The 27,674-nt window shown below is 39.7% G+C and overlaps 1 pseudogene; it reads left to right on the top strand.

Annotated features, from left to right (window-relative positions):
• The first annotated feature begins 454 nt into the window (after positions 1-454).
• Positions 455-27,674, top strand: part of LOC139181518 (rho GTPase-activating protein 12-like) — a 99,561-nt pseudogene continuing 72,341 nt past the window's right edge.

Raw genomic sequence — 27,674 nt, forward strand, 5'->3', positions numbered from 1 at the left:
CCTCTGTCCTGGTTCAAGGGGAGTGTGGTAGATGTGGGGAGATACCTTAAGGTCTCAGGTGTGATTTCTTTTAGAACAGGGACATTTATAATGATGGATAAAGATATTAGAAGACTTTTAATCCTTTGGTTCTGATACTTTCTACGAACTATCTAATATAATTGCCCTAATACTGCCGTTTCCCCTGCCTATGCCTCTTTTGCCCATTGTTCTTTTCCTTTTGCCCACAGCATCCAGTCACAGATGTGAGGCTGCACATAACCTCTGACTGCCCAGCTCTTCTCATTTTATACACAGGAGCATTTCCCTTTGACCCCCTTACCCCTACTTTGCTAGTTAATAGGGTGTGTTAGAGCATTGTACTCACTGAGTCCATTTGAAATGAGAGGATCAACCCTGAGGCTGAACTTCAAACTCCTTATCCCCCTGGAATCACAGCAGCTCCCTGGTTGTCATGGAGGGGAAGAAGCAAGATGGCCTTCTTTGGTAATCACAATCATACTCATCCACACATTGTCCTAGAATCTCTGGTATAGGAATCCTTCAGAAGTGAACCAGAGACTTCCTCAACTGGATAAAGTAACACACCACCTTTGGTAACTCAGCTAGTAAACAAAGTGAAGTAAGACTGGATAAGGAAGAGAAAAGATGGGAACAGTGTCATGGCAAAGTCTGTCTTGCTGAACAGGGACACTTATTTGCAGTATCATTCTGCAGTATTGTACTGGGCTGGAATTCTGTGAGTGCTGCCACTAGGGAAGAACAGATGGGGAAGTGACACAGTTCTCAGCAACCATCGCTAGATATAGAAATACACAGAAGAGGGTAGAGGTGATTTTCTGAAGTCAGCATGAAACAGAATTTATTCAGAAGCACACCCAAACTTCCTGAAATTTTGGAACAAATGAAGCAGAAAAGGTGCTGAGCAGTTGCCATAAACTGACAATAACAGTGAATCAAACATTCATGAGTTAAAATCAGAACACAGCCCATAGATTTGAGGCTCAGTCTGAACTAGGGTTAATATACAGTTGAGAGAGTTGCCTGTTCTAGACTCTTCTTTAAGCTACAAAGGCCTGAAATTGGCTGTGTGTATCCATGGAACTAGGCAGTTTAAAGTCTATGTTTCATTTTTTTTTCTTTATGGTGATTTGACTAACTGGATTGATTTGGTGCCAAGTTGACAGGAAGTGAGCTTGTTGATTTACATCAAGGCCCATCTACTACCTTGATTTCCATTTTAAAACTTGTGATAGAATTTAAAAACAATGACATTACTGACGTTGTAACATGTTAGAAAAGTTTAGAAAAGTGTTTTTGAGTAGCTTTGCTTACATGCATGAGAGGAGAATGTTTTTCTGATATTCATAGTCTAGCATCTTTAAATTAATTATAGCAATCATCTTGGTCAAATCCCTGAGTAATGTGCTCTTTTAAAGGAAGGGGCTTCATCACTAAGATTTGAGAGAAGAAAAGAATATGCAGAATGGATTCTAGGAAGCATCCAGAAACTCCTTAGGCTCCAGGGTCTCCAAGGAGAATAAGACAGATGTCTGGGTGTGCACAGACATGCTAGGGCATAATCAGAGAAGAATACAGCAAAGGGATGAGAAAAACAAGCATAGACAGACCTGAAAGAAGAGGAAGAAATAAGGCAGTGTGAATGGGTTCAGGGCCACTGAAAGTGCTAAGATTTTCTTTCCATGTTTTAGACTTTTGGAGGCATTTGGGGCTTCCAAGTGGGCTAAGACCTTGATATTCTCTAAGTTGATAGCACCAACCTGGAGAGTGACTCTTTAAAACATCTCTGGCATCTGCCACTTAAATCACTACCACCCCAATTTGGTTTGTGGTTTTAATCAATTAATATATGTGGTACTCATCAATGAATAAAACAGACAAAAATCCATCCTGTAGTGGACTTTCTATTCTAGAGGGGGAAGGAAGTAATAAACACACAACAAAAGATAAATTCAAATAACTTGCAAATGTTATGAAGAAAAGAAAGCAGAGGTATGGGATAGAATGACACACAATGAATGTGTTTGTGCACATACTTAAATCTGAATAGTAAGAGAAGCTATCATCAAAGAGGTGATGTTGGACAAGAGACTTAAATGACAAGAGAGAGCCGATCAAAGACCCAGAGGAAGAATATTCAATGTGTATGAAAGAACACGTGCAAAGGCCCTGAGGCAGAACCGAGCTCTGTGTGTTTAACAAACAGCACTAAGGCCGGTACAGCTACCCTATATTGAGAGAAGAGGAGAATCATAGGAGATGAAATCAGAGAAGTGAACAGGGGCAAGAACTAAGAATTCTGAACTCTGTAGGCTCTGAAATAAACTAGAACTCTGTTGGCCTAGGAAGGAATTTGGATTTTATTCTGAAAGAAAAAGGGAGCCATTGGTGGGCTTTACGAAGGGGTATTACATGATTTAGTATACATTTATTTTTTTTTAAATGCTCCATCTACTGTATGAGGAATGAATTTTAAGAGGTCAAGACCAGAGACAGAAAGACCAATTATAAGCCAACGGAAAAGTCCAAACAAGACTCAGACACAACAGACCAGAAAGCCGGCCCTGTCCAGCTGCTGATGCCCAGCAAGGCCCCCTGTCCCTTCCTTCAGGCTGAAGAACTACTTGGATCTCTTTGGGTTCAGGCTGGAAGAGACAGGCCATAAGGAGAACAGTGAGGAAGATAAGGAGGACAAGCTTCATGCAAAGGAGAAGAAGGGCAGAGAGGAGGAAGAAAAGGCAAAGAAGAACAAGCGTAAGAAGAGCAAGGACAAGGCAGAGGACAAGGGAAGGGATGAACAGCGGCCACAGAAGCCCTGGGGCCTGGAGAGGACCTCAGTGGAGCTGGAGGCTCATTTTTTTCTCTTTCTAGCATGTTTTTCCAGCCTATATCCTTGTTGTATGCTAAGACACTGTCAGTCTTCAAACTTGGCAGAGGTGCAACCTCCAACCCTGATTGCATTAAGACTTGGCTACCTTTTGTTTTTAGAACATAGGGAAAGTGATACAGAAATCACTGCTTGAACAGCAGTAAATATGAGTGTGGATATCTAGGGTTATGGATTGAGCCCTGACAGTGCTGAGTCCTGGATCTGGAGTAGCAGAAGCAGATTGTTGTTTAGTCACTCAGTCATGTCCTACTCTTTGTGACCCCAAGGACTGTAGCTTGCCAGGCTCCTCTGTCCATGGAATTTCCTAGGCAAGAATACTGGAGTGTATAAAAAGGCAGAGAAATATTCAGCAGGTAAAGGAACATGATAAATGCCCACCCAACCAAACAAAATAAGAGGAGATAGGGAGTCTACCTGAAAAATAATTCAGAATCATGATAGTAAAGATGATCCAAAATCTTGAAAACAAAATGGAGTTACAGATAAATAGACTAGAGACAAGGATTGAGAAGATGCAAGAAATGTTCAACAAGGACCTAGAAGAAATAGAGAGTCAATCAATAATGAATAATGCAGTAACTGAAATCAAAAGTATTCTGGAGGGAACCAACAGTAGAATAACGGAGGCAGAAGATAGGATAAATGAGGTGGAAGATATAATGGTGGAAGTAAATGAAGCAGAGAGGAAAAAAGAATTAAATGAGAACAACCTCAGAGACCTCTGGGACAATGTTAAATGCCCCAATATTTGAATCACAGGAGTCCCAGAAGAAGACAAAAAGAAAGGTCATAAGAAAATACATGAGGAGATAATAGTTGAAAACTTCCCTAAAATGGGGAAGGAAATAGTCACCCAACTCCAAGAAACCCAGAGAGTCCCAAACAGGATAAACCCAAGGCGAAACACCCCAAGACACATATTAATCAAACTAATGAAGATCAAAGACAGAGACCAAATATTAACAGCATCAAGGGAAAAGCAACAAACAACACTCAAAGGGATGCCCATAAGGATAATAGCTGATCTTGCAATAGAGACTCTTCAGACCAGAAGGGAATGGCAGGACATACTTAAAGTGATGAAAGAGAAAAAACCTACAACTAAATTACTATACCCAGAAAGGATCTCATTCAAATATGAAGGAGAAATCAAAATCTTTACAGACAAGCAAAAGCTGAGAGAATTCAGCACCGCCAAACCAGCTCTTCAACAAATGCTAAAGGATCTTCTCTAGACAGGAAACACAGAAAAGGTGTATAAACTCGAACCCAAAACAACAAAGTAAATGGCAATGGGATCATACTTATCAATAATTACCTTAAATGTAAATGGGTCGAATGCCCCAATGAAAAGACAAAGACTGGCTGAATGGATACAAAAACAGACCCACCTCAAACCAAGGGAAACATACAGTCTGAAAGTGAAGGGCTGGAAAAAGATAATTCATGCAAATGAAGACCAAAAGAAAGCAGGTGTAGCAGTACTCATATCAGATAAAATGACTTTGAAATAAAGGCCATGAAAAGAGACAAAGAAGGACACTACATAATGATCAAAGGATTAATCCAAGAAGAAGATATAGCAATTATAAATATATATGCACCCAACATAGGAGCACCTCAATACATAAGGCAAATGCTAACAAGTATGAAAGGGGAAATTAACAATAACACAATAATAGTGGGAGAATTCAATACCCCACTCACACCTATGGATAGATCGACCAAACAGAAAATTAGCAAGGAAACAAAACTTTAAATGATACAATGAACCAGCTAGACCTAATTGATATCTATAGGACATTTCACCCAAACAGTGAATTTCACCTTTTTCTCAAGTGCACATGGAACATTCTCCAGGATAGATCACATCCTGGGCCATAAATCTAGCCTTAGCAAATTCAAAAAAATTGAAACCACTTCAAGCAGATTTTCTGATCACAATGCAGTAAGATTAGATGTCAACTATAAGGAAAAAACTATTAAAAATGCAAACATATGGAGGCTAAATAACACACTTCTGAATAACCAACAAATCATGGAAGATGTCAAAAAGGAAATCAAAATATGCATAGAAACAAATAAAAGTGAAAACACGACAACCTAAAACCTATGGGATTCAGTAAAAGCAGTGCTAAGGGAAAGGTTCATAAGCAATACAAGCTTACCTCAAGAAACAAGAGAAAAATCAAATAAATAACCTAACTTTACACCTAAAGCAACTAGAAAAAGAAGAAATGAAGAACCCTAGGTTTCATAAAAGGAAAGACATCATAAAAATTAGGGCAGAAATAAATGAAAAAGAAACAAAGGAGACTATAGGAAAAATCAACAAAACTAAAACCTGGTTGTTTGAGAAGATAAATAAAATAGATGAACCATTCCCAGACTCATCAAGAAAAAAAGGGAAAAGAATAAAATCAGCAAAATTAAAAATGAAAATGAAAAAATCACAACAGACAACACAGAAATACAAAGGATCATAATAGATTACTATCAGCAACTATATGCCAATAAAATGGATAACTTGGAGGAAATGGATGAATTCTTCGAAAAGTATAACCTTCCAAAACGGAACCAGGAAGAAATAGAAAATCTTAACAGACCCATCACAAGCACAGAAATCGAAACTGTAACAAAAAATCTTCCAACAAACAAAAGCCAGGGACCAGATGGCTTCACAGCTGAATTCTACCAAAACTTTAGAGAAGAGCTAACACCTATCCTACTCAAACTCTTCCAGAAAAATGCAGAGGAAGGTAAACTCCCAAACTGTTTGTATGAGGCCACCATCACCCTAATACCAAAACCTGACAAATATGCCACAAAAAAGAAAACTACAGGCCAATATCACTGATGAACATAGATGCAAAAATCCTTAACAAAATTCTAGCAAACAGAATCCAACAACATATTAAAAAGATCATACATTTGACCAAGTGGGCTTTATCCCAGGGATGCAAGGATTCTTTGATATTCACAAATCAATCAGTGTGATACACCATGTTAACAAATTGAAGAATAAACACCATATGATTATCTCAATACATGCAGAGAAAGCCTCTGACAAAATTCAACACCCATTTATGATAAAAACTCTCCAGAAAGCAGGCACAGAAGGAACATACTTCAACATAATACAAGCCATATATGATAAACCCACAGCAAACATTATCCTCAATGGCAAAAAATTGAAAGCATTTCCCTTAAAGTCAGAAACAAGACAAGGGTGACCACTCTCTGCTACAGCCCACGACTACTGTTCAACATAGTTTTGGGAGTTTTAGCCACAAAAATCAGAGAAGAAAAAGAAAAGGAATCCAGATTGGAAAATAAGTATAACTCTCACTGTTTGCAGATGACATGATCCTCTACATAGAAAACCCTATATATAAAAAAAAGAAAACCCTAAAGACTCTACCAGAAAATTACTAGAGCTAATCAATGAATATACTAAATTTTCAGGATATAATATTAATGTGGAGAAATCCCTTGCATTCCTATAGACTAACAATAAGAAAACAGAAAGAGAAATTTCAACAAAAGAATAAAATACTTGGGAATAAATCTACCTAAAAAACAAAAGACCTATATATAGAAAACTATAAAACACTGATGAAAGAAATCAAAGGTGATACAAATAGATGGAGAAATATAACATGTTCATTGATTGGAAGAAGAATGAATATCATGAAGATGAGTGTACTACCCAAGGCAATCTATAGATTCAATGTAATCTCTATCAAGCTACCAATGGTATTTTTCAGAGAACTAGAACAAATAATTTCACAATTTTGTATGGAAATACAAAACACCTCAAATAGCCAAAGCAATCTTGAGAAAGAAGAATGGAACTGGAGGAATCAACCTGCCTGACTTCAGACTAAACTACAAAGCTTCAGTCATCAAGACAGTATGGTACTGGCACAAAGAAACATAGATCAATGGAATGAGATAGAAAGCCCACAGATAAATCCATGCACCTATGGACACCTTATCTTTGACAAAGGAGGCAAAAATATACAATGGAGAAAAGACAATCTCTTTAACAAATGGTGCTGGGAAAACTGGTCAACCACTTGTAAAAGAATGGAAGTAGAATACTTCCTAACACCATACACAAAAATAAACTCAAAATGGATTAAAAATCTAAATGTAAGACCAAAAACTATAAAACTCTTAGAGGAAAACATAGGCAAAATGTTCTCTGACATAAGTCACAGCAAGATCCTCTATGACCCACCTCTCAGAGTAATGGAAATAAAAGCAAAAATAAATGGGACCTAATTAAACTTAAAAGCTTTTGCACAGCGAAGGAAAGTATAAGTAAGGTGAAAAGACAGCCTTCACAGTGGGAGAAAATAATAGCAAATGAAGCAACTGACAAAGAATTAATGTCAAAAATAAACAAACAGCTCATGTAGCTCAATACCAGAAAAATGAACAACCCAATAAAAAAATGGGCCAAAGAACTAAACAGACATTTCTCCAAAGAAGACATACAGATGGCTGACTAACACATGAAAAGATGCTCAACATCACTCATTATCAGAGAAATTCAAATCAAAACCACAGTGAAGTACCATCTCATGCTGGTGAGAATGGCTGCCATCAAAACCCTGCAAACAATAAATGCTGGAGAGGGTATGGAGAAAAGGGAACCCTCTTACACTGTTGGTGGGTGCAAACTAGTACAGCCACTATGGAGAACAGTATAGAGATTCCTTAAAAAACTGGAAATAAAACTGCTGTAAGACCCAGCAATCCTACTGCTGGACATACACACTGAGGAAAGCTGAATTGAAAGAGACATGTGTAACCCAATATTCATCGCAGCACTGTTTACAATAGCCAGGGCATGGAAGCAACCTAGATGTCCATCAGCAGACAAATGGATAAGAAAGCTGTGGTACATATACACAATGGAATATTACTCAGCTATTAAAAAGAATGCATTTGACTCAGTTCTAATGAGGTGGATGAAACTGGAGCCTATTATACAGAGTGAAGTAAGTCAGAAAGAAAAACACCAATACAGTATATTAATGCATATATATGGAATTTAGAAAGATGTTAATGATCATCCTATATATGAGACAGCAAAAGAGACAGAGATATAAAGAACAGACTTTTGGACTCTGTGGGAGAAGGTGAGGGTGGGATGATTTGAGAGAATAGCATTTAAACATGTATATTACCATATGTGAAACAGATCACCATTCCAAGTTCGATGCATGAAACGGGGCACTCAATACTGTTGCACTGGGACAACCCAGAGGGATTGGATGGGGAGGGAGGTGGGAGGTGTTCTCGGAATGGGGAGAAACATGTACACCTGTGCCTGATTCATGTCAATATATGGCAAAAACCACCACAATATTGTAAAGTAGTTAGCTTCCAATTAAAATAAATAAATTAATTTAAAAGAGAATATTAGAGTGGGTTTTCATTTCCTTCTCCACAGGGTCTTCCTAATCCACAAATTAAACTCTATCTCCTGCATTGGCAGGTGGATTCTTTACCACTGAGCCACCAGGGAAGCCTGGCAGTGGCAGCTATGTATTCTTTAATAAACATTGTGTGTGTGTGTGTGTGTGTGTGTGTGTGTGTGTTTTGCACAATCTTATAAAGCATATGGCATAGGTCAGGTCTCCTCTTGCCCAGAGCTAAGGGTGGAACTGATCACAACATTTTTCTTAGATAATGTTATTTTGCCTATATCTCTCTTCTACTTGATTGTGAGCTACTTGAGAGGTTTATTCACATTTTATTTCATATCTGTGTTTCATTCCTTATACCACAGCCCAGAATTCAGGGCACTGTTATCGCTTACCTGGATCAGCCATTCAGCTAGTCTCCTTGCTTGCTTCCTTCAAGCCATAATCCACACTCTGCCTTCCACAGGGACATTTCTAAGGTATACAAGCTCTGTGAAGAGAAAATATTAGGGTTTCTATTTATATTAGGTTTTATTCATTGTTTGATTTATTTGTGCTATCATGTCCATAATATATTAGTACAGGAATACATATATAATGTGTGAGTTACATGCTAAAATTCTTTGAGTTACATGCTCAAATTCTTTGCTGTCAAGGGAATGATATACCAAAAGTGCTAGAGACAACTGGTCTCTAGGAACAAGTTCAAGTTCCTTAGAGCAGCATTGGCAGTCTTGCTTGATCTATTCCTGCCTGTTCTGTCATCAAGGGTAGGAGAACACCCTGGGGGGCATAGAATGCAGGTGATGTAAGTAATTAACATCCAGTAAACAGAACACAACATTCAAAAAATGAAGATCATGGCATCTAGTCCCATCACTTCCTGGCAAATACATGGGGAAACAATGGAAACAGTGAGAGACTTTATTTTTTGGGCTCTAAAATCACTGCAGATGGTGATTGCAGCCATGAAATTAAAAGAGGCTTGTTCCTTGAAAGAAAAGCTTTGACCAACCTAGATAGCATATTAAAAAGTAGAGACATTACTTTGCCAACAAAGGTCCATCTAATCAAAGCTGTGGTTTTTCCAGTAATCATGTAGGGATGTGAGAGTTGGACCATAAAGAAAGCTGAATGCTGAAGAATTGATGCTTTTGAACTGTGGTGTTGGAGAAGAGTTTTGAGAGGCCCTTGGATTGCAAAGAGATCAAAGCAGTTAATCCTAAAGGAAATCATTACTGAATATTCATTGGAAGGACTGATGCTGAAGCTGAAGCTCCAATACTTTGGCCACCTGATGCAAAGAATGGACTCATTGGAAAAGACTCTGATGCTGGGAAAGATTGAAGGCAGGAGGAGAAGGGGATGACATAGGATGATATGGTTGGATAGCATCACTGACTCAATGGACATGAGTTTGAGTAAACTCTGGGAGTTGGTAATGGACAGGGAGGCCTTGCATGCTGCGGTCCATGGGGTCACAAAGACCTGGACATGACTGAGTGACTGAACTGAAGGCAGAATTCAGCATGGCAGGGCTTGGCAGGTGGTAATCCTGGCATATCTTCTGTGTCAAGGACTTCGGTGGAAAGTAGTACAGATTTTGTGACAGGTGGGTGAAGCATGGTGACAGGGATCCAGGTGCAGAAGCTGTAGGTATAGGCAGGCCGGGTGTTGGCCAGCATAAAGGAAATAAGAGGTAACAAGACCTAACATGGACTGGACTAGAGCTTGGGATTAGGACTGCCGTCCTTGGGAAGGAGGGAACCAGCAATAGTTAAGCAGTACTCTAGTCTTTGAAGGATGGGAAAGCTGTGAAGGTTACCTGAACTGGGACTTAAGGTAAGGGGAAAATGTCAATAGTAATAATTTAGGAAGAATCATGAAGGCAACTGGGTCTCAAGAGTGAAATGAATGACTAGTTTTAAGAGCTGGAACCTGAGGTCAGGGATGGCCCATCAGCAAAGGGTGATCAAAGGAAAAGTCCTGGGCAGTATTCCTGTGGTCTGTGGTCAGGCAAAATCTGAGAGCCTGAGGCAGAGTTGAGCATGTATCTTGGAATAAGAGACGCCCAGAAAATAGTTTCAGTCACTGGAAAGGAAGAAGAGGCTGAGGACAAGACAGTACCTGATCCCACACTCTTAAACTGCCATTTATGATCTGCCTCCACAGTAATGGTAACAGCTAACATTTGGTGAGTACTTTCTGTGTGCCAATCATGGTCTCAAGTTTCTATGTATTAATTCATTGAATTCTCAAAACAACAGTAAGACTATTCTGTTTTTGCCCCTATTCTCAAGCTGAGTAGACTGATGCATGATGAATATGGTAATGTTGCCAGGAATACACAGAAGCTAAAGCTCACAGGCAGGCTAACACCAACGCCCATGCACAGTGCTGTTGTCCATGTGGCACACCAGCCTTCACTTCTATCACAGCTTTTATTGTACCCAATCCTATAGTCAAACTGAGTTGTTCGCTGTCTCCCAAAGATGTTTTATACCTGCCTTCCTGGGGGCCTTCCTATTGTTCTTTCCCCCCAGTGATATGACTGGAATGCTCTTCTTGTTGCTTTTAACCTATTGCCTGGAAAATCCCATTGACAGAGGAGCCTGGTGGGCTATGATCCAGGGCTCGCAAACAGTTGGACCAGACTGAGTGACTGAGCACACACGTACTCCAAGTCCCGGCTCAGATCTTTTCCCTGACACGTTTTCACTATAGGGGCTGAGCTTATGGCTGAATCGTGGTTTTGCAGGTGCGTGCTCAGTCGCTCAGTCCTGTCTGACTGTTTGTGACCTTTTGGAATGTAGCCCGCCAGGTTCCTCTATCTATGGGATTTTTCAGGCAAGAATACTGGAATGCCGTTTATTCACTGAGCCCATCACTAATTGCTGCTTAAAGGGCATAGTCCTAGTCCTGATCCTGGTACCAGCAGCTGTGGGACTATGAGGTATTTTCTGCCTCTTCATCTGAATGGTGTATGTATGTATGTGGTTGTGTGTGTGTATTCAAAAGGACAAGGCTACGTAGGAACTGGTACCATGGAAGGCTCTGGGTGCCATAAGGAAAGGGCCTACCCCAGAGAGATTTGCCTTTGAGCAGATATAGTGGGTGCGGGTTTCCAAAGTGTGCTGGGGAGAGATTAGATTTGGGCTTGGCTTGCTCTGTTGTTTTTGGATAATAGCGCGCTTCCACTCCCTGAGGAGTGTTCACTGGGTTGGTATCACTTGTGTTGGTTTCCAGTAATCTTTATGTAGCGTCTAATTACAGACTAACAGCAGATAGAGAATGCAGAGAAAAGTGCATGCTGGTACAATAGCTAGACAAAGAACACTCTATTCAGCAAAGAATAGCTGTAATGGGTGGGGTCTCTCAGGGGGGGATGCAGGAGGCAGGCAAGGAAGTATTCAAGAAAAGATGGAGAGGGAAATGGCAGTCCACTCCAGTATTGCCTGGAAAATCCCATGGACGGAGGAGCCTGGCAGGCTACAGTTCATGGGGTCGCAAAGAGTCAGACATAACTGAGCAACTTCACTTTTCACTTTAGTAGTGCCTCTTCCTATAGGAATAGGATTTTACTGTGTTCATTTTTTTTTTTTCTTCAGGAGCTCAAGTAGTTTTGTATGAAAGGGAATCAATCAAAACTCACTCTGTCCTTCTCATTCTTTCATGTGCTTTTAGTCCTCAATTCTCTCTATGAAGTTTATTTGGTAGTCAGGGAATATTTGGTTTTGCAGGCATATATGTTCCTTGAGAGCAAAGCCAGCAGATCTTTCCCAGGCAGGTTATGTTGTTTGAGGGGTTCCCTGTCTCCCCTACAAACCTGTGAACTGATTAGGGGAATTAATATAACAACTTTAAAATTTTTTGACCAATTTTAAAGGTTACACTCCATTTATGGTTATTACAAAATATTGGCTATAGTCCCCATGTTGTATAATATACAGTACATCCTTGCAGCCTATCTTACACTGAATAGTTTGTATCGCCCCTTCCCTCACCCCTACAATGCCTCTCCCCTGCCTCCCCACTGTAACCACTAGTCTGTTCTCTGTATCTGTGAGTCTACTGCATTTTTTTGTTACATTCACTAGTTTGTTGTGTTTTTTGCATTCCACATATGAGTGATATCTTACAGTATCTGTATTTCTATCTCACTTGTTTCACTTAGTGTAATTCCTTCCAAGTCCATCCATGTTGCTGCAAGTGGCAAAATTTTGTTCTTTTTTATGGCCAAGCAATATTCCATTGTGTATGTGTGTGTGTCTGTGTGTGTGTGTGTAATATCTCACATCTCCTTCATCCATTCATCTATTGAAAGCAACTTAGGTTGCTTCCATATCTTAGTTATTGTAAATAGTGCTGCTATGAGCATTGGAGTGCATGAATATCTTCAAATTAACGTTTTTGGTTTTTTTGGATATATACCCAGGAGTGGAATTGCTGGATCATATGGTAAGTATATTTTTAGTTTTTTGAGAAGAGGGCGATAATATATCTTCACCATTACATTTGCCATTCTTCATACCTTACCAAGAACACAGTGATTATTAATTATCTATTGAATGAATGAATGGACACTGTATGTTTGGTAGATCAAGAATTTGGATTATAAAAATTTTCTCTTAAGAACAAAAGGGCCATGGCGATTCCATGGATTTTATTATGGAGGCAGTGTAGAGGATGGAAAGTCAGCACAAGGTAGTGGCATCAGAACAAGAGAACAATCTAGTTAAATTCTGGATCTAGGACAGAATTGTATCATAGGTGTTTCTTGTAGTTCAGTACAGTCAGAAGAAAGCAAGTGCACCTTGGCCCTGCTGATCCTAGTGGAAAAGGTGGTGGGATCCCTGATTGGCCCGTAGATATTTCTGCCAAAAGTCTCCCACTTTCTATCAAAGGATCAGGTACATGATAAATATTCAAGAAATATATGCTAGGTAGTAACAGCTTACTTTGGAAGGACTGATGCTGAAGCTGAAAGTCCAATATTTTGGCCACCTGCTATGAAGAACTGACTCATTGGAAAAGACCCTGATGCTGGGAAAGATTGAAGGTGGGAGGAAAAGGGGACGACAAAGGATGAGATGGTTGGATAGCATCACCAACTCGATGAACATGAGTTTGAGTAAACTCTGGGCATTGGTGATGGACAGGGAAGCCTGGCGAGCTGCAGTCCATGGGGTCACAAAGAGTCGGACTTGACTGAGCAACTGAACTGAATAACTTACTTGTATTGATATTTACTATGCACCTTGGCAGATAAGGAAACTAAGACATAGAAACAGTTAAGTAACAGGCTTGGAGCCACACAACCAGTGAGTTCAAAGAGCTGGAATTCAAACCTGTGTAGTCTGGCTCAAGCACTAAAGGGGTTTAAGCACTCTGTTCTTCCATAAAACAACCTTATTTTTATTCACTCCTTTGAGTGAAGGCATTGGAATTACTGCTAAAATTGCAAAACATCTAAGAAGGGGAATACCTTTATCCAATATTTATCATTTATTTTCAGCTTATTCATCATGTAAGATATTATACAAGCAACTCCTGCAGCTCAATTCCAGAAAAATAAACGACCCAATCAAAACATGGGTCAAAGAACTAAACAGACATTTCTCTAAAGAAGACATACAGATGGCTAACAAACACATGAAAAGATGCTCAACATCACTCATTATCAGAGAAATGCAAATCAAAACCACAATGAGGTACCATGTCATGCCAGTCAGAATGGCTGCTATCCAAAAGTCTACAAGCAATAAATTCTGGAGAGGGTATGGAGGAAAGGTAACCCTCTTACACTGTTGGTGGTAATGCAAACTAGTATAGCCACTATGGAGAACAGTGTGGAGATTCCTTCAAAAACTGGAAATAGAACTGCCTTATGACCCAGCAATCCCACTGCCAGGCATACACACCGAGGAAACCAGAATTGAAAGAGACACGTGTGCCCGTGTTCATCGCAGCACTGTTTATAATAGCCAGGGCATGGAAGCAACCTAGATGTCCATCAGCAGAGGAATGGATAAGAAAGCTGTGGTACATATACACAATGGAGTATTACTCAGCCATTAAAAAGAATACATTTGAATCAGTTCTAATGAGGTGGATGAAACTGGAGCCTATTATACAGACTGAAGTAAGCCAGAAAGAAAAACACCAATACAGTATACTAACACATATATATGGAATTTAGAAAGATGATAACAATAACCCTTTATGAGAGACAGCAAAAGAGACACAGATGTATAGAACAGTCTTTTGGACTTTGTGGGAGAGGGAAAGGGTGGGATGATTTGGGAGAATGGCATTGAAACATGTATAATATCATATATGAAACGAATCGCCAGTCCAGGTTCTATGCATGATGCAGGATGCCTGGGGCTGGTGCACTGGGATGACCCAGAGGGATGGTACAGGGAGGGAGGTGTGAGAGGGTTCAGGATGGGGAACACATGTACACCCGTGGCAGATTCATGTTGATATATGGCAAAACCAATACAATATTGTAAAGTAAAGAAAATATAAAAATAAAAAAGTATCACTGGCAAACTCTGATTCAAAAAAATAAAGATATTTGTTGATGCTGTATGCAGCCTATACACACATGAATATATACTGACTAAACTTAATTTGATATTTTAACTCATGTATGCATACCATCACCACAATTGCAATGAAAATATCTATCTCTGTAAAAGTTACCTTGTACGTCCTTTATAAAGCCTCCCTCTCATTCCTCTTTATTCTGCCTGTTCTATTTATCTGCTTTTTGTCATTATAGATTATTTTTACATTTTCTAAAGTTTTATATAAATCACATCATACTGTATGTATTTTTCTTTTGGTCTGACTTCTTTCAGTATAGTTATTTTGAGATTCATCCATATTGTAGAGTGTATCAGTAGACCATGCTTTTTTATTACTGAGTGTTATTATTATTATTATTGGATTTGGTCCTGTGTTGTCTACACTCCTGGATTTTATTTTACTTTTTAAATTCAGTTCAGTTCAGTCACTCAGTCATATCTGACTCTTTGTGACCCCATGAACCGCAGCATGCCAGGCCTCCCTGTCCATCACCATGAGTTTACCTAAACTCATGTCCATTGAGTCAGTGATGCCATCCAACCATCACATCCTCTGTCATCTCCTTCTCCTCCTGCCCTCAATCTTTCCCAGAATCAGGGTCTTTTCCAAGGAGTCAGTTCTTTACATCAGGTGGCCAAAGTACTGGAGTTTCAGCTTTAACATCAGTCCTTCCAATGAACACCCAGGACTGATCTCCTTTAGGATGGACTGGTTGGATCTCCTTGCAGTCCAAGGGACTCTCAAGAGTCTTCTCCAACACCACAGTTAAAGCATCAATTCTTCTGTGCTCAGCTTTCTTTATAGTCCAACTCTCACATCCATACATGACTACTGGAAAAACCATAGCTTTGACTAGATGGACCTTTGTTAGCAAAGTAATGTCTCTGCTTTTTGATATGCTGTCTAGGTTGGTCATAACTTTCCTTCCAAGTAGTAAGCGTCTTTTATTTTCACGGCTGCAATCACCATCTGCAGTGATTTTGGAGCCCAAAAAGGTAAAGTCAGCCACTGTTTCCCCATCTATTTCCCATGAAGTCATGGGACTGGATGCCATGATCTTCGTTTTCTGAATGTTGAGCTTTAAGCCAACTTTTTCACTCTCTTCTTTCACTTTCATCAAGACGCTCTTTAGTTCTTCTTCACTTTCTGCCATAGAGTGGTGTCATCTGCGTATCTAAGGTTACTGACATTTCTCCCAGAAATCTTGATTCCAGCTTTTGCTTCCTCCAGCCCAGTGTTTCTCACGATGTACTCTGCATAGAAGTTAAATAAGCAGGGTGACAATATACAGCCGTGGCGTACTCCTTTTCCTATTTGGAACCAGTCTGTTGTTCCATGTCCAGTTCTAACTGTTGCTTCCTGACCCGTATATAGGTTTCTCAAGAGGCAGATCAGGTGGTCTGGTATTCCCATCTCTTTCAGAATTTTCCACAGTTTATTGTGATCCACACAGTCTAATTAATTAATTTGTTTTTGGCTGCCGTGAGTATTTGTTGCTGCATGTAGGTTTTCTCTAGTTGCTGCGAGTGGGTGCTACTCTTCATTGTGATCCACAGGCTTCTCACTGTGGTGGCTTCCCTTGTTGCAGAGCATTGGCTCTAGGTGCACAGGCTCAGTAGCTGAGCACTGTGCACAGTATTTTTGGCACACAGGCTTAGTTGCTCCATGGCATGTGGAATCTTCCCAGACCAGAGATTGAACCCATGTCCCCTGCATTGGCAGTTGGATTCTTATCCACTCTACCACCAGGGAAATCCGAAGTAGTATTGTTTCATGGACATTCGACGACTTGTTTATTCATTCATCTATTGATGGACATTTGGGTTGTTTCAAGTTTGGGCCCATGACAAATGAAGTGTTTAGGAACATTTGTGTATAAGTTTTAAATGAGTATGTTTTCATTTATCTTGTTTTAAAGAAACTTCCAAACTGAGTTCTAAAGTGGTTGTACCATTTTGCATTCCCAATAACAGTGTATGAGAATTCCTATTGCTCTATGTCCTCACCAATAGTAGGTATAATCATTAAAAAAATTTAGACATTGATTGTAATTTTATTTTTTTATTTTTTATTTTTGTAAAGTCTGAGAAATCTTTATTGGGCATATAACTCAGTATCTAAGTGAATAAGTAAATGTGTACTTTAGGAAAGAAAGCTAAAACTTTCTATTATTTATCAAAATATCAGTCAGTTTTTTATGCTAATAATATTCTTTTTTTTTTTCTTTTCTAAATTTTTAAAAGAAAATCCATCCTGAACCCTCCTCTCCTTAATGACATATACACCACCCTCCAGTACTCTTTCCTGGAAAATCCAAGGGACGGGGGAGCCTGGTGGGCTACCGTCTATGGGGTCGCACAGAATCAGACACAACTGAAGCAACTTAGCAGCAGCAGCAGTGACATATAATGTGAGAATCTTCATATTTTTATTGACCACCTATATATCGACTTTGGTAAAGTGTTTATTCAAATTTTTTGTTCATATTCTGTTAGGTTGTTTTATTATTATTGGGTTTTCACAGTTCTTTACATATTCTATTCTAAATATAAATTTAAAAATCAAATGTGTTGATTTTCTAAAGATGTATAATAAATTACGGTGAACTTACCTGCTTTAAGCAACACCCAATTATTAGCTATTTTGTAGGTTAGAAGTTTAGCAGAGCATGGCTATGTTCTCTGCTCAGGGTCTCACAAAACTAAAGTTAAGGTGGTGGTTGGCCTAAGTTCTTGTCTTGAGTGTTTGGGGAAAAAAATCTCCTTCCAAGATCATTCGTTTTTAAAAATTAATTTTTAATTGGAGGATAATTGCTTTACAATGTTGTATTGGTTTATGCCTTGCAACAGCGTGAATCAGCCGTAAGTATACATACATCCTCTCCCTCTTGAACCTCCCTCCTACCACCTCCCCTACACACCACCCCTCTAGGTCATCACAGAGCAGCAGACTCAGCTCCCTCTGTTATATAGCAACTTCCCACTAGATATCTGTTACTCATGGTAGTGATGTATGTCAATGTGACTCTCTAAATCCATCCAACCCACTCCTTCTCCCACTGTGTCCACAAGTCTGTTCTCTATGTCTGTGTCTCTGTTCCCGCTCTACAAATAGGTTCCTCAGCACCATGTTTTTAGACTCAACATATATGTGTTAATATACAATATTTGTTTTTCTCTTTCTGACTTACTTCACTCTGTATAATAGGCTCTAGGTTCATTCGCCTCATTTCAACTGACTCAAATTCATTCCTTTTTATGGATGAGTAATATTCCATTGTATTTATGTACCTCAACATTTTTATCTATTCATCTGTTGATAGACATCTAGGTTTCCTCCATGTCCTGGCAATTGTAAATAATGTTGCAATGAACATTAGGGTACATGTGTCTTTTTGAATTATAATTTTATCAGGGTATATGCCCCAGGCTTCCCTGGTGGCTCAGACAGTAAAAAATCTGCCTGCAATGCAGGAAACCCAGGTTTGATCCCTGTGTCCAGAAGATAAGGGAATAGGTACCCACTCCAGTATTCTTGCCTGGAGAATTCCATGGACAGAGGAGCCTGGTGGGCTACAGTCCATGGAGTTGCAAAGAGTTGGATACAACTGAGTGCCTAACAGTTTTACTTTGGGGCTTCCCAGATGGCTCAGTGGGCAAGAATCTGCCTGCCAATGCAGGAGACTCCAGAGACTTGCATTTGATCCCTGGGTTGGAAAGATCCCCTGGAGAAGGGAATGGCAACCCACCCCAGTATTCTTACCTGGGAAATCTGATGGACAGAGGAGCCTGGCGGTCTACAGTCCATGGGGTTGCAAAGAGTCAGACAAGACAGCACACACACACACACACACGCACACACACACAGGGTATATGCCCAGTGGTGGGATTGCTGGATCATACGGTAGTTTTATTCCTGGTTTTTTAAGGAACCTCCATACTGTTCTCCATAATGGCTGTATCCATTTACTTTTCCACCAACAGTGCAAGAGGTTTTTTTTTCACATTTTCTCTACATCCTCTCAAGCATTTATTGTTTCTATATTTTTTTATTAATGACCATTCTGACCAACGTGAGGTGGATTTGATTTGCATTTTTATAATAATGAGTGATGTTGAGCATCTTTTCATGTGTTTATTGGCCACCAAGATCATTCTTGTTGGTACAGAAGTCACTTACTTGGAGTTGTAGGACTGAGGTCCCCATTTCTTTGTTGGTTGTCATCCAGAGGTCACTCCGAACTCATAGAGGCCACTCACATTCCATACTGTTTGGCTCCCTCCATCTCCCAGCACTCTCTGTTACAATAATCTATCCTGTTTTCCCTGAATTGCCTTGGTAGATAAAAATCATTCTTCAAACGTATGGAGGTCATTTTTAAGCTTCCGACTCCATTTCGTTGATCTATTTGTTGATCTTTTGTCAGTACCACAGTGTTTGGGTTATAGTCGTTTTATGCCATGAAATCAGATTCTAGAAGTCCTGCAACATTATTCTTTTTTTTCAAAGCTATTTTTTCATTATTCTAGGTTGTATGTATTTCTGTATGCATTTTAGACTTAGTTTGTCTAAGGAAAAAAAACCTGCTGAAATTTTGATTGGCATTGTGTTGACTCTATAGAAAAAATTGAGGAGAATTGACATCTTAACTTTTCAAGTTTTCTGATCCAACACTGTATATTCCTACCATTTATTTAGGTCTTTATTTCTTTCATCATTGTTTTATAGTTTTCAGACAGATCCTGCAAATATTTTGTTAGATTTATCCATTTATATTTTTGATGCAATTGTAAATGGCATTGTTTTAAATTTTCAGTTTCAATACTTTATTTCTGTTGTGTAGATAAGTTTGATGTTCATATATTAATCTTGTATCTTTCAATCCTGCTAAATTCACTTATTAATTGTAGTAGCTTTTATGTAGAGTACATAGAATTATATCACAGACAATCCTCAAACAAAAACAGTTTAACTTCTTTCTTTCCAATTTGGACGTCTTTTATGTCTTTTTCTTGCTTTATTGTACTGATTAGAATCTGCAGTAAATGATGAATAGAAATGATTAGAATGGAAATTATTGCCTTGATTCAGACTTAAGGGGATAAACAATTCAAGTTTTTCACCATTAATTATGATATTACCTGTAGTTTTTTTCATAGCTGTTTTTATCATATTGAAGAGATTTCCCCTTATTCTTAGCATCGTGAGAATTCTTTTGATCAGAAAGAGATGTTACAGTTTATCAAATGTTTTCTCTCTCTCTCTCTATTGAGATTATCCTATTTTTAATTAACTTCTGAATTTAAAGTACAGTTGATTTATAATATTATTATATTAGTTTCAGATGTGCAACATAGTGATTCAATATTTATATGGATTATACTCCATTTAAGTTATTATAAAATAATGGATATATTTCCTGTGCTATATAATGTATCATTGTTGCTTATTTAGTTTATACATCATAGTTTGTGCCTCATCGTTTTTTTAGAAAACATTTATTAATATGGTGAACTACATTGATTGATTTTTGAAATATTACATCAATCTTGCATTCCTGGGATAAACCCCATTTTATCACAATGTATCAAACTTGTTTTATGTTGTTGAATTCTTTTTGTAAAATTTTGCTTAAAATTTTGCATCTATGTTCATAAGAGATGTTGGTCTTTGGTTTGCTTCTTATAACATCTTTATTCAGTTTAGATATTAGAATAATGGTAATATTAACCTCTCAGAATGAGATAGGAAATAATCCTCCCTCATGTTTTCTGCAAGAGTTTGGATAGAATTGACTATTTTTTCCTCAAACATTTGATGGAATTCACTAGTGATGCCATCTGGGAATGGAGTATATTTTTATGGGAGGGTTTCAATAACGAATTCAACTTTCTTAATACATAAAGGACTGTTCACGTCAGGAGGGAGCTTTCACTCTTTGGGTCATGCAAGTTCTAGAGAGGTCATGCAAGTTCTAGAGCCCAGCTCAAGGTTGTCAGGCTATCAATACTTTCAGCAGGTTAGATATGAGTGTCTTAGTCCTGAATGGTGCTTCTGGAGGCATATCATAGCATCCGTAACTGTTTAATACACTCTAATCCATTTCATAGCATTGATATGGACATTCTTAATTTCTTGTAAGAACCTTAGCATGTGTATTACAAGAGTGATTTTGGAGAGAATGCAACTGTCAATTGCAGTTAAGATTCTTGTCCCCAGAGTTGTCAAAGTTGCAATACAGCAGTCTTCCTTCCTGCAGTTACACTGTGATCCAAACATTAACAGGACTTATTATTATCAGGGCCTTAAAATGATGGGCCATATCATAGTGCAGGTCCATTTTCATGGGATTTGGACCAAATTCCTGGTGTTGCCAAAGGGTTTAGGCCTGCTTGGGGAGATGAGTCAAAAAGAAGGAAATAGAAGTCACTGGAATTAGTCAGAACTGCCTTTGTACCATTTTCTGGGTCCTGCCCTGCTGTGAACTCTCAGATGTAGTGTTTAGGCCATGCACTCTTTACTTCATGAATATAAGATTCTGACTTTCATTTCCATCTTATGGTCCAAAGAGCAGCAGGGAAAAAATGGATTGCATATCATAGTGCTAAATTTGAAAGTGATAGAGAACATTTGAGAGGATACCCTTCACCAGCTTGCAGTTGAGAATTTTCATATAACTTATAGTTGGTCCTTTGTATCTGCCTTTGCTCTGTTGCCTGCAGGTCAACATCTGTGGATTCAACCAACTGCAGACCATGTAGTACTGTAGTATTTACTATTGAAAAAAGTCTGTGTATAAGTGAACACACAGTTCAAACCTGTGTTTTTCAACGGTCAACTGAATATGAAACCACAGCTTTATTTTATATACTCTCTCTAGGCAAGGCAGCTCTCTGGAGTCCTTGACCCATAGTACACAGTGCAGCATCAAGACATCCTTGTCATTTGCTTCCTTATGGATTCCTCCCTTGCCTCAGTGCCAATTTTAATGCACCTCTGCACTTTTCTTGTTCTTGCCTTTCCTCCTGGGCACTGGAGGTTTACCTCTTGATTCTAGCCCTGGTGATAGGATCCTTGCTAGGTTCTGTTTTACTTCTCCTACACACTGCTTGCCTGACACCCTCCCATTCCTCAGCCTATACTGGACTTCCCCAATGTCAATTACCTATTGTCCAGCTGAAAAGAAAATGAAAGTAAAAGTGAAAATGTTAGTTGCTCAGTTGTGTCTGACTCTTTGTGACCCCATGGACTGTAGCCTGCCAGGCTCCTCAGATCATGGAATTCTCCAGGCAAAAATACTGGAGTGGATAACCATTTCCTCCTCCAAGGGATCTTCCCCACCCAGGGATCGAACCCTAGTCTCCTGCATTGCAGGCAGATTCTTTACCATCTGAGCCAGCTGTTCCTCTGCCGATTTTCTGCTTGAGTCTTGCCCTCCTTGCCTAGAAATTTTCATGGCACCTATAGCAACATAATGGGGCTTCCCAGGTGGTGCTAGTGGTAAAGAACCCGTGTGCCAATTCAGGAAACATAAGTGATGTGGGTTCAATCCCTGGGTCGGGAAGATCCCCTGGAAGAGGAAATGGCAACCCACTCCAGTATTATTGCCTAGAGAATCCCATGGACAGAGGAGCCTTGTGGGGCTACAGTCCATGTAGTTGCAAAGAGTCAAACACGACTGATGTGACTTAGCATGCATGCACAGCAGCATGATATAGCAGGTAAGGGTACTGGTGCTAGTGTCAGACTCTCCAGGTTTGAATCTGCCACTAAATTGTTATGTGATCCTTTGCAAGTTACTGAACATTTCTGAAAATCATTTTTACCTCTCTCCTTTAAATGATGATAATGATACTTAACCTTATAGGGCTGTTGTGAAAGGTGCTTATTGGAGTATCTGTCATACACTTACTGAGTAACTCTATAAACACTGGTTGTTACACTGGGATCTTGATCCTGGATCACCTGTTGCCCAGGTTGGTTTGTCTCATCTCTTTCCAGCTCTCTCACCTGATCCACCTACATCTGTCACAGTCAATGGAAATGTCACGCTTTTCCTTTTTTCTTAAGGCACTGGGAAAGAAGTGAAAGAATAAAGATTTAACTCAGCCTCTGCTTGGTTGTGGGCACCTGGCGAAGCTGTAATCCTGCACCAAGTGACTTTTCTCCTCAATTTGGGGAGAACAAAGCCTGCTTCTTCTGGGAATTGGAATGACTTCTCTAAAAGGCACAGTGAGGGAAGATATCAATTCTTTTCCACTGGAAATCTTTCAAATCTCCGCAGTAAGGTAGAGAGGGAGAAACCCATAACTTCCCTGCTGGGTGCTGGATAGAGACTATTCTAGGTACTAGGGTAGAAGGGATAAAGAAAGTACCTGGTATAGTGTTAAAGTGCAGGATGAGCCTATGAAAAAGAATTTGGTCACAGTCTAGGCCTAGGATTCATTCAGAGAAGGCTTTTGCCATGGTATCAGGTGGCCTAGAAACCTGCTAAGAGTTCAACATTATGGATTCTGGAGTGCTCTAGGGCTCCAGGTAAGGTGATATGCCAGAGGTCCAGAGCACTGAGAGCCTTTTCTCACCTATAGCCTAGAAGTCTACCTTGCCCAGCACAGAAGCCCACACTTTTAGGATAAGTCAAGTTCTCCATATAGCTTCTGTTTCAATCTTGAAGCTATTGTCTAAAATTGCCACCATTAATTATTTCTTAGGGAGTTTTAGATGTATTCATTGCAGCCTGATTAAGCTAGTATGTTTTGTGAGCAAGATAACACATTAATAGGAATTATTTAATGACTAATCCATTAGCATCCACTGACTCACCAGCAGAGAATGGAGACCTGGGAGACTTGTATGTACTTTGGACCTGAGATAGGTAAAGTTTGGTGCAGGTGGTGGTACAGAGTGGGGAGAATCAGGCAGGGACAGTTTTGACCATGTGGGCTTAGAAAATGGAACCTCATTTTAACATTGGAGGAGCAGAATGTAATTAGGGAAGTTAAATCTGCTGGTGAAAAAAAGAGAAAAAATATACATGATACCTTCCAAAGACAAAATAATTCTTGGATCATTCACAGTTTGAGATGAGCTGTACATTGGCTGTGCCTTCTTTGATCTTGAGCCCAGGGAGTAGAGTCTTATCAGTGGGGAGAGCTGCCCAGGGAGCCAATAAAGACTAGAAGAAGAAGTTCTTGGGATTCCCTGCCTCTGTCTGCTCTTCAGTGAGATTCCAAACAGAGCAGAAGTGGCTTCCTATCCTACTCAGATCTTTCCTTATCTTCAGAGTTCAGCTCAGCAACCACGTCTTCCTTGAGGCCTTCCCCCTTCTATAGTTCTCTTTCCTTCTGTGAATGCCATATTGGGTGTGGATGGGTATTTCATTTTGGAGACTCTTTTATTTTTAATTTATTTTTGGCTGTGCTGGGTCTTTGTTGCTTTGAGAACTTCGCTCTCGAGTTGTGGTGAGTTGGGACTGCACTCTAATTGCAGTGCATGGGCTTCTCATTGTGGTGGCTTCTCGTTGCAGAGCTCAGGCTCTACATGTACAGGCTTAAGTAGTTGCAGCAGCTGTGGTTAATGGGCTCTAGAGCTCAGGCTCAGTAGTTTTGGTGCACAGGCTTAGTTATCCTGTGGTATGTGGAATATTCCCAGACCAGGAATCAAACCTGTGTCCCTTGCATTGGCAGGCAGATTCTTATCTACTGCACCAACAGGGAAGTCCTAGAGAATCTTTTCACGTGTTCACCTCACATCTTTCTGCCAGGAAGAGAAGCCCTTGGTAGACAGGGTCCATGGCTCCTTCATGTTTAACATCCCACAGCATCTGCTACAGAGTCTACTGTCAGTAGATATTTGTAATTTTGTCTAGGAAAACCTGCAATTTTGTCTTTGCCCCTGAAAATACATATAGGGCTTTCCTTTCTTGTAACATTTACACTGTCACTGTAAAATTTCAAATGATGCAGATGATGCTAAATTCTCTTTTACTTAACCACCCTCCTCATCCCAGTCCTCTTTCAGGAGATAATCACAATTTGTAGGTAGGAATCTTTCAAATATTTTTCTCAGCATTCACATACATGTATATGCATAATTGAGATACAGTAGTCTTCCCCAGCTCCCCTATCTATGGTTTTGCTTTCTTGCAGTTTCAGTGACCTATAGTCAACTGCAGTGCAGAAATATTAAATAGAAAATTCCAGAAATAAGCAATGTATAAATTTTAAACTGCACGCTGTTTAGAGTAGCATGACAAAATCTTGTACAGTCCTGCTTAGCTGCTTGGTCCCTTCCTGCTGCCCAGCCATTGACATCATCTGCTCCTGACATCCCACCATCAACACTATCCTGGATCAATAATTCAGGACACCCAAAGCAGATAATCCTCCTTCTGCTGTCTTGTCACAAGGTCAGTAGGAGCCTAATGCTGCACCTATGTCATTCACCTCACTTCATCTCATCATATAGGCATTTCATCCTCTCACTTCAGAAGAGGGGGGTGAGTATAGTACAATAGATATTTAGAAAGAGGGAGAGGGAGAATTAGACCACACTCATATAACTTTTATTAAGTATATTTTAAATAATTTTTCTATTTTATTAGTTATTGTTAATTTCTCACTGTGCATAATTCATAATTTAAACTTTATCATAAGTATGTATATAGAAGGGGAACACAGTATTTTTAGGACCTGATCTGTGGTTTCAGACATCAACTGACAGTCTTGGAGCATATCCCCTGTGGATAAGGCACAACTACTGCATAGAGATTTGAGTTTTCTGACAAACGTGTGTCATGTTGTATTCTGCAGCTTGCTTTTTAAATTTAACGACATGTTTTGGGGATCTGTCCGGGTAAAGACCAATTTCTTCATTCTTTTAAACTGCTGCATTATATTTCTGCCCCCACTCCAGTACCCTTGCCTGGAAAACCCAATGGACGGAGGAGCCTGGTGGGCTGCAGTCCATGGGGTCGCTAAGAGTCGGACACGACTGAGCGACTTGACTTTCACTTTTCACTTTCATGCATTGGAGAAGGAAGTGGCAACCCACTCCAGTGTTCTTGCCTAGAGAATCCCAGGGACGGCAGAGCCTGGTGGGCTGCCGTCTATGGGGTCGCACAGAGTCGGACACTACTGAGGTGACTTAGCAGCAGCAGTAGCAGCAACACATGTTTAGTGTTTTCCCAATTTTGGATTTAATTATTACGAACAACAGTATAATGAAAAATCCTTATACACAGTTCCTTGAACACACACATGAGTGTTTCTCTAGAGAAAATGTCAAAAAATGGAATTTCCGGGTCATAGGATATTTGTTTAAAAAATTTTTTTTTAATAAAGCTTTCTAGTGTGGATCATGTAGGCCTTTCTGGCCCACGTGGAAGGAGCTGAGAGTGTCTTTTCCTAAGATGCACCAATTACAGCATCAGTGGGATTATTTAAAAATAATTTTTTTTTGGCCACACCCCAGGGCATGCAGGATCTTAGTTCTCCGACCAGGGTTTGAGCCCTCACCCCCTGCAATGAGGCTTCCCTGGTGGCTCAGGTGGTCAAGAATCTGCCAGCAATGCAGGAGACCTGGGTTCGATCCCTGGGTTGGAAAGATCCCCTGGAGAAGGGAATGGCTACCCACTCCAGTATTCTTACCTGGAGAATTCCATGGACAGAGGAGCTTGGTGGGCTATAGTCCATTGGGGTTGCAAAGAGTCAACACGACTGAGTGAATAACACTTTAACTTCCACACCCCTGCAGTGGAAGTGCTGAGTCTTAACCAGTGGACTGCCAGGAAGTCCCTCAATGGGATTATTATTTTTTTTTTATCTTGTCAATTAGGAGATAGTAAAACATTTATACAAGTCATTTCCTCACCTTTATGGCTGTTATTTGGAGACTCCTGAACAGTGTATTTTCCTGCCACTGTACATCTCTAGGTGGAATTCAGAGTGGTTTGGAGGTTGCAAGGCAACACAGCAGCTAGAGCAGTAGCAGGCAAGGCAAGGATGCTACCCAGTGAAACTTCTTATGGGCTTTACTACCATGAGGCTCCGATTGCTTTAATCTGTGCTTCAGAAAACCACCTTGCAGACAGGTTATTGTTAGCCTTGACAGGCAGTAAGAGACTGTATTTAGAAGGTTTAGGGACACATTCTGGAGAAGGCAATGGCACCCCACTCCAGTACTCTTGCCTGGAAAATCCCATGGACAGAGGAGCCTGGTGGGCTGCTGTCTGTGGGGTCGCACAGAGTCGGACACAACTGAAGTGACTTAGCAGCAGCAGCAGCTGCAGGGACGCATTTCTCTGCACCTGAGAAAAACTGTTGAAAGCTAAGCTTTGATGTCTGCAGGATGGTAAGCCATCTCAAAATATAGAGTCTGGCCCCAAACAGTGAACATTCAGCGGTAGTTTAAAAATAAATGAAGTTCAATTAAAATAATTATAACATTAAAATTTGAAGCAATCTTGGAAATATGAATATGTGTTAGGTATTAGATGACACCAAGGGATTGTTAATTTTTGGAGTTTGATGCAATAATATCATAGGTGATGTGTAATAAAAATGTCTATACTGTTTAGCGATGCATACTGAAGTATGTAGGGGCTAAAGGATATGTTTGAAATTTGTTTTAAAATACTCTAGAGGAAAAAAGCGATAGTTAAAATGACGGTTGTGACATTTTGCTACTTGTTTGGGTGATAGCTTTATATGTGGTTCATTATATTATTCTTT

This window comes from Bos indicus, chromosome X (genome assembly GCF_029378745.1).
Source record: "Bos indicus isolate NIAB-ARS_2022 breed Sahiwal x Tharparkar chromosome X, NIAB-ARS_B.indTharparkar_mat_pri_1.0, whole genome shotgun sequence".
In the NCBI taxonomy this organism is placed as follows: domain Eukaryota; kingdom Metazoa; phylum Chordata; class Mammalia; order Artiodactyla; family Bovidae; genus Bos; species Bos indicus.